Source organism: Alexandromys fortis, unplaced genomic scaffold (genome assembly GCF_014885135.2).
Source record: "Alexandromys fortis isolate MF-2015 unplaced genomic scaffold, M_Fortis_MF-2015_v1.1 scaffold_143, whole genome shotgun sequence".
NCBI classification, from domain to species: Eukaryota; Metazoa; Chordata; class Mammalia; order Rodentia; family Cricetidae; genus Alexandromys; species Alexandromys fortis.
Genome location: NW_026068044.1, coordinates 682,273 through 696,689, shown reverse-complemented (window position 1 = coordinate 696,689; position 14,417 = coordinate 682,273). Strand labels below are relative to the sequence as shown.

Here is a 14,417-nt window from a genome sequence, read left to right as displayed (position 1 = left end):
GGGCTGCTTCACTCAGACCCTCGGCCAGACGGCATTTCCCCGAGTCCTCCCAGAGTTTAAAGAACTGGAATTTCACCCTCCGCCCCAAAAACTGGGATGGGGGAAGACACTTGGGAGGATCTCCCAAACCATGCCCCGGAATGTCACGATATGTTCCAGACACAAAACCTAAAAAACAGCAACAACAAATCTCGCGGTCACCCCATGCTGTAGACCTCTTAGGAAGTCACGGAGCTTATTCTAAGAACTGTCTTTAATTCTTCCAGAATTTTCCAAGTTACTTTAGCTATAAAATAAATTTCCTCCCTTCCTTTCTTTTTTTCTACATCGCCACCCAAGACATTCTTTTCTGTTTCTCAGAACATGACTTCCAAGGCGGAAAAAAAAAAGGGGGGAGGAGGGAGGCATAGTTGAGCATCCATTATACCACAGTGGCCTGGTGTGTTTGCATGGGCCCAAGAACATAGCCCTTTCTGTCCACCCATGTTTTGGTTTGCTGAGGACAGTAGCAATTCTCAGCGTATATCAGCTTTCCAGTAAAACGGTGGTCCCCTTTCTTCTCAATCACGCCGTTTAGAGGAGGTAAAAGATCCCTCCGAAGGACACTCGATACCTGTTGTCTGATACTCACAAGGACAAAGATGATTAAGAGTACCACCAACGCCAGGGCGAGCTGACCCTGGTGCTGGGAAATCTAAAATTACATTTCCCAGTTCCATCAACGGTCCAGCGCGGAGAAGGTCAAATTCATCAGCTAGGGTTTTAACCTTGTTGCTCTGGCCAATGGAAAAGGTTTGTTGTTCAAGGATATCACTTATAGCCTGAGGTTTGGGGACTAATTTGGTCTGAATGTGAGCAGAGAGATAAATACATTTAAATTCTTCCTAGGACTCCAGAGCTGACCGTAGCTCGTACGATAATGGCCAACACGGAGATGCTTTTTCCTTAATTTAGTGAAGATTTCCAAGGCTGTAGCCTATGAAAACATCATTCCTAGCAGAGATTGAACACAGTGTATGGGAGAAAGGAGGAAGCCAGGAGAAGATGGAAGCCAGCTATCAAACCCAGGGCCTAAATGGGACATAGTCTGTTCGTTATTAGCACGCCCCAGCAGTAAACAGGAATTCTCAGCAGGAAGGGACCTTGGAAGGCTCAAGGCACCAGGGAAAGGTTTCAGGAAAGAGCCAGCCTCCTGCCAGTCTTCCTGGAAGTCTCTGCAAGCACGTGAAGAATCTGTGGGGGAGGGAGCACAACCAATGCCAGCTGCCTCCCATTCTGCCCTTTTGCCCATTCTGTAGACATTTGGCATCTTCCTGAAGACAATCCTCTCTTATTTTTATTTTGCTTTGTCTTTTTTTTATATCTAAACTCTAAGACTTTTATTTGATGAAAGAAATGCAAATGTGATCAGCAATAGCATGCAGAACTTTCCTCTGAGACACTTTCCGCAGGTCCCCATGAACCAGGAATGATCTTCTCTGCTCTGCTCTTTAAAAAAAAAAAAAAAAAGATTTATTTATTTATTATGTATACAACATTCTGCCTCGATGTATGCCCGCACTCCAGAGCAGGGCGCCAGATCTCAGTACAGATGGTTGTGAGCCACCATATGGTTGCTGGGAATTGAACTCAGGACCTCTGGAAGAGCAGCCAGTGTTCTTAACCTCTGAGCCATCTCTCCAGCCCCCTCTGCTCTGCCCTTTATAGCTTTCCAGCATCATAGTCATCCTTCCCTTTTCCTGAGATGGTTGAGCCACATCTGTCCCCAGGCCTCCCTCTCTCTGCTTCCCTTCATGACGTTGGATTTCTACTTTGCATCTCAAAACTATGTCTGATTTTAGGTCTTGGAGCTTCTTCTGTATGAACCAAGGAATTTACATTAGGTAACTAACCAGTCATTTTTGAAGGGAAATAATTCTGTCTAACAATATAACGACATTTTAAAGGCCTCGTGGGATGTGATCATCATTGTATTCTCGCAAATCTCTGACTGTTCTGTTGGCCATTGATTTTCTTTAGTCTTACAATATACAGATATACTTCACTTTCTAAGATGATCATGTATTTTGCTTATATTTTGGGCATTGACCTCTCAGTTTTTTTCCTTTGTTAATTTCACCATTCATTGTGAATTCCTAGCTACAGTGGAAATACTTTGTGTTTTTAAAAGTACAAAATGGACTGCCCAAGCAGCTTTTATAAGTAGTGTTAATGCAAACCAACAGCCCGCTCAGTGGCAGACTGTGTTCCGGGCCCCATCCAGGTGCCAGAGTACATTCAACACCCTCGTCTAAGAAACAACACTGACTCCTAGAAATACCTGTCCAAACGACATCTGTAATCTCACTAGTGAGGGGTCTCATGGAGACCATTCTCCATGAGTGCAGCGAGCGAAAGTAGAAATAGCTTCATGCATGTCCAGCTATTGCAATTAGATATTTTCTACTTTGTGTTATTATGAATATTCCACACCAAAAAAAAAAAAATACCAATTGGCAAGATGGTTCTGTGAGTAGATGCTTGCCTCAAATTCGATCCCAGAACTCGTGTAAACATCTGAGCACTTGTCACCCCCTAATAGCAAGATGGACCACCAAGTCCCTGGAGCTTGTTGGACAGCTAGCCTACCCGTGGAAGCTCAGGGCCAATGAAAGACCTTGTCACGGGGTAAGAAGAAAGTGCAGGAGGGCAAAGCCAGACGTCGTCCTCTGACCTTCGCACAGAAACATCTGTGCGTGCACACACCTGTGCACACTCTCTGCCTCATCCCAGAACCTGCCTTCTCGCCTGGGTCAGGCTGCTTGCTGTATTGTGGTTGATACGCGCTTCGGTTAATAGGGTTGTTACCTGTGGACAATACCCGGCCGTTTTTGAGCTTTGCCATACTGGCTGCGACTGCAGATCAGGACAATCCCTTACCCTTGCCTTTCCACACTGATGGGGAAGGGACAGCAAAGGGGCATCTGTCACCTGTCACACGCCAATTGCTGAAGTGATGTCAGGAAATTTTTTCCAGCCCAGGCTACGTTTGAGTTGATCCTGAAAAGAGCCATAGTGCAGTAACCACATTAAAAAAACTAAAAGATTCGAAGCTGACAGTTTTTTTTTTCTTCCTAGCTTCTAGAACATCTCAGAAGACCCGACTCAGAGTGGGGAGGGAAGCACTTTAATTCCCAAATTTCCTCCCAGGTCTGACTTGAGGTTTAAAACTGTTTTTCAGTCCTGCGCTGTCAAACCACCTCCCACTGAGTGGGGGTAGGTAAATCGGAAGCTGCTGAGCCATAGATGGCTGTGATTGACAGCCCTGGTTTCCCGGGCAACGGCGTAATGACAGCACATAAACGGCAGGGGGCAGTATAATCCCGCCGAAGACCCGGGAACTTGAAGCAAGCACCAGGGTGGAATCCTTAATTTCACCAAGAAAAGAGAGCTCTCTAAATACCCTTTCTAGAAGCTCCCTGAAGCGTCCTTCGGCATTGGTGCACAGTTGCAATCTTTGCATCGTTGTTGACTTTGCTCAACACAACTGCCGGATCTTTCTTGGCCTCTTGCCTAGGAAGTGTCTGTCCTTAGGGCCCCAGCCCCGTTGTTGTTGGTCGTTAGGGGTGCTGCCCGGGACCGTACACAGAATCAGCTCCAGCTGCCCCTGCGACCGGCAGCATCAGCAGTTCAGGTCATTCCGGTTCCCGCCAGCATTTTGTTTCCAGTTCACAACAGCCGCCAGGTGTCTGTCCTCCCTTAACCCGCCCGCAAGGATGAAAGATCAAAGGTGTGCCTACATCTGCCTCCTGTCCCTGCGCTTTCAAATGTTGCACATTCAAAGGGGACAAATACGGCATTGTGCACCCCAGGGGAGTGGTGGGGCACCAACCAGAGATGGCAGTATGACTGTTAGAAAATGAGGCGCGCGTTCTCTGCGCACACGCTTGCTCAGCAACCTGGACACGGTGAGGTGTGCTCTTGTTTAAAGTTCAGGGTTTACACGGGTAGATGGAAATCCTCCTGTCTCCAACTAGAGCCCTGCTAAACCCACTTCGTGAAATCAGATCATGGGAAGTGTGACTCAATGGTAGAGAGCCTGCCTATGTGAACTGGGTGCCCGGGAAACCTAAGGAAATGGGCATCACGGAGTTCAAGCATACAAAAGGCGAGCCTGCTGTGCAAGCGCCTACGGGACACAAGCAGGCAGATCTCTCTGAGCCCTGAGTTCCGAACCAGTCAGGACTATACAGTGAAACCCTGCTTTTAAAAAGACAAAGAAAAGGAAGAAAGGAATTATGGGAGGGAGGGATGGACGGAGGATGGGAAGATGGACAGACCTACAAGGTTGGTTGACTAGTTAGAATTTGGGATTGTGGGATTGGTAATGCTTCCGATCTGGAGCCTAATTATCTTGGGCTATCCTTAGCTTAGCTTCTTAGTAGCTAAGCTACTAAGTCATTGCCCACCAGAGTTTGCCCTAACACCCTTTTAAAATGGACTAACGGACTACTAGCTCCCTCCAACCCAGAGGCTAAGAATGTCATCATATAGTGGGGCTGTGTCCAATAACAGAAGTTACTTCTATTGGAAGTCATCTCTAATGTTCTCACCAATCTATTTTTAAAGTGTCTTGATTTATGGCTTTCTTTGTTCTGTAACTATAGAAACTTAATCTAACTCTTAATCCCTTTGAGGTGAGAGCAATGTTTTTGTGTCAAAGTTCATGCGCGCGCGCGCGCGCGCGCGCACACACACACACACACACACACACACACACTCTAGGGTGTAAAGGAAGGGATAGAACTTACAGAGGGAGTGAAGAAGGCACTTTTCAATTATAAAATGGAAGTTATAAGAACACTGATAAAACTTGTACGTATTCCACTAACAGAAGCCATGGAGATGAAGCCATGCAGAAGAAATTGTAGGAGGGCACTTTCTAACGTGCCACTGCACCCGGTATATATAGGACCCATAAGTTAGGCGCATTCCCAGGACGGGGTGATTCAAATTCTGGGAGCAGTTGCTGTGGAAAATGGCAGCTTTGCCTGGCCCTGAAACAACAGCTTCCTTCTGCTGTAGATGTGGGGTGGAAAACAGCAAGGAATGGTTTCTAACTTCAGCCTAGAGGGCTTCAAACAGTCTGAATGCCACTGACTTCCCAAGGCTCTCAAGTAAAGTCCCAGCCCCCATTTTCCCTTAGAGCACAAATCACCACCCCTCCCCCCCCCCCCCCCCCCCCCCCCCCCCCCCCCCCCCCCCCCCCCCCCCCCCCCCCCCCCCCCCCCCCCCCCCCNCCCCCCCCCCCCCCCCCCCCCCCCCCCCCCCCCCCCCCGCCGCCCACTCTTGCATCCCAAACCCACACATGGCCAAACGCTCTTTTTTCCTGGGCTTATAGAGTCTTCAGAGTGCTCAGCTGCCCTCGGAGACCACAGCCCAGTGATGAATAAGTCACATGGTCTTGCCCAGTTCCTGTGGCTGGGTTTCCAGGTTTGCACAGCCCATGAGCAAGAAGAATAGTGGTACCTTATTAAGGCCGCAGGTGAGGACCGAGTCCTTATCAGCAGCATCAAATACTCCATTCATCTGCTTAACAAATATTTATCCAGCACTTGCTGTGTCCAGCCACTGTGCCGAAGCCAGGAATTCCACCGCGATCAAAGGGAGTCTCGCTCACTGTTCTCACAGTCTAGAGGTGAGGACCAGCATAAATCAAATCATCAAAGATGATGGCTCAGAAGGGAAAGAACTCAGTGCCGGCCGGAGAATCGTGGCGAGGGAGCAAGGGAGGGAGAGGGAAGGGAGGACCCGCTGCAGAAAACCCTCACATGCTAAACAGGCAGTGATGGTGATGGAGGGAGAAGAAGCTCCAGCTAGCACTGGGGAAAGGACAGGTGTCAGGGCCAGAGATGAGCACCGAGTGTTGCTTGTCCAGTTGCTGTGAATCGTATGGTCTCGTAATGTGTGGTCGCTCATCAACAACCTTTTTTTTTTATCATCAGACTCTGCATTGTAGAGTGGATCTGAAATGTCCCCCCAGAGCCTCACACGTGAAGGCTTTGTCACCAGCCCATGCCGCTACTAGAAGGCAGGAGACTGTTAGGACATTATTAGGGGCATGCTCCCGAAGTGACCCTGGGACGCCATTCCCCACTACCTTTTGTTTTCTCTGTCTCTCGCTCCTTCCTCCCTCCCTCCTCCTTCTTCTTCACCAGCTCAAAGGTGAGCAGTCCTCTTCTACTGTGATATAGCACATCACATATGATATAGCATGCTGCCACAGTTCCAAAGCAATATAGCAAAGCAGCTAGGAACTAAAAGTAAGAGCCGGAAGAAATTCTTCCGTCTTTTACGTTGGTCTTCTGAGGTGTTTTGTCACCGAGATGACAGTGTTGCCTGCGGGTTTTGGGCCAAGTTCAGCAGTGACGCTTCTGTCCCACGTGCGTCTGGAAGCTGGGGGCTAAGGTGCTTCAGAGCTGACTGATTAGGGAGACTGGGAAGTTCCAAGGTCAGCAATCAGAGGTAGATCTGTGCTATAGTCTAGTCCAGAACCTGGTAACCAGGGGGACAGCTAACATGAATTCCAGTCCAAGTCAGGAGACCAGTGTCGCAGCAGAGGGAAGAGGAGTTCCCTCAGAGTCCACCTCCCAGTTCTAGTCAGGCCTTCTGCAGACTGGATGAGACTCAGGAGAAGAAGGAAATCCACTTCCTGCAACCAGGCTCCTCTTTACACAGCATCTACCACCTCCTAACAGTCCTTTCAATTATGAATTCCCCAGTGACTTAATTCATTTATCGATTAGCCTAGTGTCCCTGTGATCCAGTCACTCCTGAAATCCACTGAACATTGCACTGGGGACCAAGCCTTCAGCACATGCTCCTTGGGAGAGCTTTTCTACCTGATGACCACAAACACTTCTACTCCGTGTGGAAGAAGAGTCCCCATGGTAACCAGCAGCCTCAGCAGTTCTGAAACCCATTCCTCAACTCATGAGCCCAATCCTGCTTCCGGGGAGTGGTTCCTCAGGGCTCTGGGGTCCAGTTACCAGACTCCTGGCACATACTCTGAATTGTCCCTTTTCATAGGAAATAGAGCCCGGAGCTGAATAGTCTTCCCAGGCCATCTCATGGCTGTGCACATGGAACTGTACACTTTGCCCATCTGTCTCTTGCAATCTTCCTGGCCTTCCACTGGGTCTTCATAGACATCTGTCTGCTAAACAAGACACGTCTACAGGTCTCTTCAAAATGGAGCTGGGGAACAGCTTTTTATAGGGAGGGGACCTACAGTATTTTTCTCAGTTTTAGGAACTTGGAGGATACATGCTTAAATACTTCTGATTTCATTTTTAAAAAAATCATAATGGCCATCTCTTGAAATGCAGAAACACTGGTTTGTTTTTTATATTTTTACTTTGCTCTTGAGTTTTGGCTTTGCAAGTCTTGCCGCCTCTTTGTCTTCCCTCTAAGTGTTTCTTAAAATAACAGCTTTTCGTTTGTTTTTTAAACTCTTCTTTCTTTGCCTGGAACTCATCATGGGTAGCTCTATTTTAACAGGGAGGGAGAGGCATTTTAAGCCCTGAACTTGGGAATGCTATGGGCTGAGGGTAGCTCAGAGGGAGAGCCCTTCTCTAGCATATCTGGAGCCCTGGGCTCAATCCCCACAATAACAAGTGAAACCGTGCATTTGTTAGGTCTATTTTCCCCTCTACTAGAGGGATAATGTGGCGGAAATCTTTCTCACCACATAAAAGGATCAGTGACTCTCCTGTTAAAGTGATGGTTTCCTCCACGTTCTCCTACCCCTCACCAACAGGGTCCCACAGCCTCTGCTCTCAGGCTCATGTGAAGACTTGCCTCCAGTCCCATGCATCAGAATCTCCATGAGGCCTCGCCAGCCATCTGAGCATGCTCAGTTCTTTGCCTCCAGTCCCATGCATCAGAATCTCTGAGGCCCCCGCCAGCCATCTGAGTATGCTCAGTTCTTTCCCTCCAGTCCCATGCATCAGAACCTCCATGAGGCCTCACCAGCCATCCAAGCATGCTCAGTTCTTCTAACCCCTAAGAGACAGGAAGAGGGTACAGCCGGCTTCATGAATTGGACACAGGGTGGGCAAAGGGTCCTTCCTCTGTCTTCTGATAGTCAGAGGACTCGGAGCTTCAGGTAGTCCCTGAGAGGAGTGTGGAAGAACACAGAGCTGTCTTTTGTTGTGGCTAGCGGCGACATCCTGAAAGGCTTGCATTAAGGCTTTTTGTCTTTATCTTAGAAATAATAAACCACTACTGAAGGAGTCTATAGGGGTGAGGACCTTCTGAGGGGCCCCGCCAGCTGCGGTCTGCGGTCTAGCCACTAATTAGAATCAGGATATTAAAACCTGGAGAGTCCTCAGCCAGGCATGGCGACACACACCTGTGACCCAAGCCCTCGGGAGAGCCCAGCCAGTCTTTTGAGCCCTTCTTTTCTGTTTCTTACCATACAAACTCTGCTCCAGCGTGAGCAGGGGGGTGGTGTCGTAGAGAACAGATTTTTGAGACACTTGGACGTAAAACTAATTTGTCAATATTTCTTTTGTAAAAAATATTTACTTGGGCTGGAGAGATGGCCCAGTGGTTAAGAGCATTGCCTGCTCTTCCAAAGGTCCTGAGTTCAATTCCCGGCAACCACCTGGTGGCTCACAACCATCTGTAATGTGGTCTGGTGCCCTCTTCTGGCCTGCAGACATACATTCAGACATAATATTGTTTACATAATAATTAAATAAATAATTAAAAAAAAGTAGGGGCTGGAGAGATGGCTCAGTGGTTAAGAGCATTGCCTGCTCTTCCAAAGGTCCTGAGTTCAATTCCCAGCAACCACATGGTGGCTCACAACCATCTGTAATGGGGTCTGGTGCCCTCTTCTGGCCTGCAGACATACACACAGACATAATATTGTATACATAATAAATAAATAAATATTTAAAAAAAATTTACTTATTGTTAAGGATTTATTTATTTATTTATTATGTATACAGTATTCTGCCTGCATGTATGCCCACACGCCAGAAGAGGGCACCAGATCTCATTATAGATGGTTGTGAGCCATCATGTGATTGCTGGGAATTAAACTCGGGAACCTCTGGGAGAGCAACCAGTGCTCTTAACCTCTGAGCCATCACCCCCATTAATATTTCTTATCATCTAATTAAGGCACATTCTTTCTACAAGTAGCCATCCAGATTTCTTTGAGATCTTGTTACCGTTACAACAGGCAAAAAAGTACCTTATATCTGTACCAAGACTTATATTTACCCTCTACATTCCTCAGTCTCCCCCAACAACTCTTTCCCCCACCCAAAAACCAGTGTTTGTGTAGAAATGGACAGACAGTAATCAGAGTAATGAACTCTGAGTATCCTACTCAGAGTATTCACAATTAAATAATATACTAGAAATACACTTGCTGGAGCTGCGAAGCTTTGTAACGTGGGACCTGGCAATGATCAGTTGATTTATTCTGTGAGTATTTGATAGGCAGGCACAGTGGTGCACGCCTGTAATCCCAGCACTGAGGAAGCAGGCGTGAGGATCACAAGGTCAAGGGCATCCTCAGTACGTTGAGTTCAAGGCCCAGCTGGGCTGCGTGAGTTTCCATCTCAAAAAAATAAAATATTTTATAGGTATTTACTGGATGCTCATTTTACGTGAGGAATTCCACTGGGCAAGAGGTTCCAGAAACAAACAAGACAGACAGATCTCACTGTACTGCGCCCCGCTGAGGAAGGCAGGCGTGAACCAGGGACCCCACGAGAGCATGTCAGATAGAGAAGTCAACTCAAAGCCTAGCAGTGAAGGTGGTTTGTGCGCTTCTCTGAATGCAGTCACCAGGAGAACTCTGACGAAGAGGTCGTGGAGCAGAGTCTGAATGAAGAGAAAGAGGTCCGGGAGGGTTCCACAGCTCAGTGGAGCAGCAGCTAGGCCAGCTCAGAGCAGAAAGGAGTGAGAACTGTGAGTAGCTGTAAGGAGAGGTAGGGGTGTTCCTGAGAGTAGCTGTAGGGGGAGGTAGGGGTGTCTCTGGGAGTAGCTGTAGGGGGAGGTAGGGATGTCCCTGGGAGTAGCTGTAGGGAGAGGTAGGGGTGTCCCTGGGAGTAGCTGTAGGGAGAGGTAGGGGTGTCTCTAAGAGTAACTGTAGGGAGAGGTAGGGGTGTCCCTGGGAGAAGCTGTAGGGGGAGGTAGGGATGTCTCTGGGAGCAGCTGTAGGGAGAGGTAGGGAGGTTTCTGCACTGGAAACTGGCTCAGCCTTTCACCAGCAGTGAGATGCCATTGCAGGGTCCTAGTGACCTCTAGTCATTCACATTTAGCATGATATAACATGGTCCTATCTCCTATGCATTCATTCTCTTAGAACAGCTAAGATCAATCATTTCAGATGGGGGTCAGGATTGTAAATCAGTAGTAGAACAAACTTGCTATACTGAAGCTCCTGGGTTTGATCTTCAGCACCAAAGAAAGTAGGGGAAATCAATGTATATAAGGGAGATGGGCCTCGCAGTGGAACCTATAATCTTAACTGTCCTAGGAACTGAGGCTGGAGAATTATATTCAAGGACTACATGAGCTACCGAGTGGGTTCAAGGCCAGCCTGGTCATCCTATAAAACTCTATCTCAATGCCCAAAGTAAAAAACAAACAAACAAACAAACAAACAAAAAACCAGCTAAGGTCCTAGTGTTCTGCTTGATTGTTGCCTCACATGCTTCACCCCCTCCCTAGGACTGCAGCGAGCAAACACAGTCAAAGAATTGCATGCATGACGTCTAGTTCACTCCCTAGGACTGCAGCGAGCAAACACAGTCAAAGAATTGCATGCATGATGTGTAGTTCACCCCCTAGGACTGCAGCCAGCAAACACAGTCAAAGAATTGCATGCATGATGTCTAGTTCACCCCCTAGGACTGCAGCGAGCAAGCATAGCTGTTGACAGAGATTTCTGTCCTGCCCAATCCCACAGCCATCTAGTCCCAAAGAAACACACAGAGACTCACATTAATTATAAACTAGTTGGCCTAGTAGCTCAGGCTTTTCTTATTAACTAATTCTTACATCTTAAATTAGCCCATTATTCTTATCTGTGTTAGCCCTGTGGCTCGGTACCTTCCATCAGTGAGGCATTCTCATCTTGCTTCCTCTGTGTGGACTGCAGACTGGCCTTTCCTCTTCCCAGAATTCTCCTGTTCTCATCGTCCCACCTCTACTTCCTGCCTGGCTACTGGCCTATCGGCGTTTTATTAAACTACAAGTGACAGGGTACAGACCATGTCCTACAGCACATAGCCAAAGGATCACATACATGTCTAGTTCAACCCCTAGAACTGTGAGCGAGCCAACACAGCTGAAGAAAGGCACAACTGCCTTTGGAAGTGGTCGGCCGAGGAAAAGGAAACACACCTGGCTGCCCATTAGCTCCCAACCTCAGGACAAGGATGGGGTGGGTTCCACACAGATCTCCACCCCGTGAGGAGTTTGCCTTGCTCAGATAACCAGTTCAGGGGGAAAATGTGGGCTTTCTCTTCTCTTCATCTTTTTCTAAACCTCCCGCACCCTGTGAAGAAGTGAACCTTTTGGGAAGTGGTGGGCCTCATTCTCTGTATCTGCATACATGTACGTGCTGTGACTAACCCTGAATCCAGGCAACGTCAGTGTTGGCCGCTTACAGCTCACGTCTAGCTTGTGTCTGCAAGTCAGCAACACTGTGTGTACTTTACAACATCAACATCAGTCACCTCGTAAATATTCCAAGACTTCCAAATATGCGCATCTGAAGATAAAAGATGCTTCCTCTGTCATTGTGTAATCATATATGTTAATAGCCATGTATTGCGCTTTAGTTAAGTTAGACTTTCCCTATAATTTCTTCAAAATAGAAATATCTACCCTGACATAGAGAAAAACCTCATTTGTTGTTTAAAAAAAATAAGAAACACCCATTTGAAACTAATAACTCATTAATGCCTCTGTGAAAATAATGTTCATAAGGAAAGTTCTAAAGTCATACTATTGTTTGTTTTTTAACTTTTTAATGTTTTTTTTCTCTCACTCAGTAAGTGCAGTTTTGGGCTCCCCTCCAAGGCCACTTACAGCCCTGGGATTTAAGTAGGTGTTCTTCATCGAGGCTGTCTCTGCACACATGTCGTGTCCATTGTTTTAAAGAGCTGCATTTGCTGACCCCACAGTTACATACAATAAGGAATATGACTGAGGGACAGGCAAACGGCTCAGTGGGCAGAGGTGCTTACAGGACACCCCTGGCAACCTGAGTTTGATCCCAGGAACCCACCTAAGGTAGGAGAGAAGCAAATTCAGGGTTGTCCTCTGACCTGCACACGCACTCTGACACACATGCTCACACCGTCACACATCATGTGTGCACACAAGAATAATGATCTAAAAACGTGTAATGGATATGTATGACTGGGAGAAAAGCTCATTTTTAACCTGTATAAAATTCCTACTGTTCAAATATGGTAGACCATTAATATCTCTAGTGCTCAGCCCTGACTTTACCTCTTGGTTTAATCGTCTGACCACAAAAGGGGCAAACCCACTCAGTTTTTGCTCTTACTGGACATCAATGACTGTTGCTTCCAGTAGAAGGGATGTAAAGGTATTTCTTGCATCTGACGGTTTTGAGAGCCTTTGAGACTCTCGGAATCGTAGTTGTTTACAACCGGTTTGCTTGGTTCAATTAAAACCACGTCCGTAAATATAAGCAAGCTTTCGTCTCTGAACCGGAGTAGTAGGAACAGCAGTTTTGATGGTGGTGTCCAAAGTCTGGCTCCTTGCAGCCTGCAGAGTCCAGTGTTTCCAGTCTCTGGCATTTCCAAGAAGCTTGTGAGCTTGTTGTTACAGTTTAAATTATATAAATGCGTAATTCAATAAATTTATATTAAAAACAAAAGTAAGGACTAGATAGTTCAGAGGCAGACAATACACTGGGTTTAATGCTACCAAGGATTGAACCCAGAGTCTCCTGATGGGACCACTGACCTGCACCCCCTGGCTTCATTGTGTGTTTTAGTCAATGCTCAGCCCTGTTGGACAACGGTCCCAGATTACTAAAATCCTAGAATTCCTAACAAGAGCTCATTGCTCCCTATTCCTGGAGCTATTCACTGCTGTGTGCTGTGCCTACTGCACACCTCTCCCCAGCCCCACAATGGGCTTCTCACAACGGGAGTGTTCACAGTCACTAAAACCAAACAGGGCTTTAACCCAATGAAAACAGTTTATATGTGGGTTAAGGTCATGAAAAGATGTAATGACAATAAATTGTTTGGAGAAAGGTCAGATTGGTGTCTGATCTGTTGGGGAGGGACTCTGGATGTGGCTTGAACTGCTGGGCTAATCGAATCATTTATTAACAAGATCGGTTGCTACATGGGAGTTGCCTCAGGATCACTGGGCCTTTGTTACCATTTGTAGATGAGTTAACACACAGTACTCACGTCAGCAGCATCTGCAGCGAGATATTTACTTAAGGCACTCCGTGAAAGCCGTGTGCAAGCTGCCCGATACCCGCTGAGTGTGGTGGTATTGAAAAGACTTTTGTTTCCACTCAAATTAGAAATCTTTCCAGTTTAAAAGACAAGGTGTGTCGTCAGCCAAATGATGCTATAGACACTTGGGCACCCTGTAAAAGACCACAGCTATGGCACAAAAAAAAAAAAAAAATAAAGAAAGAAAGAAAAGAAAATGGGCTGCTGAGAAGGCCTGGGGGTAAAGGAGATTCTGGTACAAGCCAGAGGACCTGACTTCCAGTCCCTAGAATCCACAGAAAGTTTACTAGTAGATGCAGTGTGTTGTAATCCCAAAGCTCCTGGCAGGAAGGGAAGATAAGGAAACAGGAACATCCCAGCCGAAAGCACAGACCAGCAGGCCGGTCAAACACCACCTCAAGCTAGGTAGAAGGAGGGGACAACACTTGAGGGTTGTCCTCTGACCAGTGCATGCAGCTGTATTAACGTCCATACGTGTCACACGCACCAAGATTTTAGAAAGAAACCAGAGAACATGATCACCTTATAGCTATGGCTTACAAAGCTTATGTTTTAGGTCAAATTGCTGAACCAGGTCTACTTTACTCTATTTTATTTTTGTATTTTCACCTTTAAATACTAAAAAAGCAGTCCAGTCATGGGCATTATCGATTTTCTCCACGATCAACTTGACATACCCAGGTTAACACACAGTACTCACGTCAGCAGCATCTGCAGCGAGATTTCATTGTTTCGCGTGCAAAGGCAAGAGTTGAGCCTGCAGACTGAGACAACAGCTCCTTGCCCAACCAGTTCAGAGAAGGGCGCTAAGAGATAGGCCTTGGTTTGCAACCGCCTATTATATATTTCAACACGAACCCTGTCCCAACATGTGTAAAATGATCCCCAGACCCAGGAAAA

The 14,417-nt window shown here is 46.9% G+C and overlaps 1 protein-coding gene across 7 annotated transcripts in view; it reads left to right on the top strand.

Moving 5' to 3' along the window:
• The window catches only part of Dlgap1 (DLG associated protein 1), a 672,355-nt gene that overhangs the window by 571,817 nt on the left and 86,121 nt on the right, over nt 1–14,417 (top strand). The gene's annotated exons all lie outside the window — the stretch shown is intronic.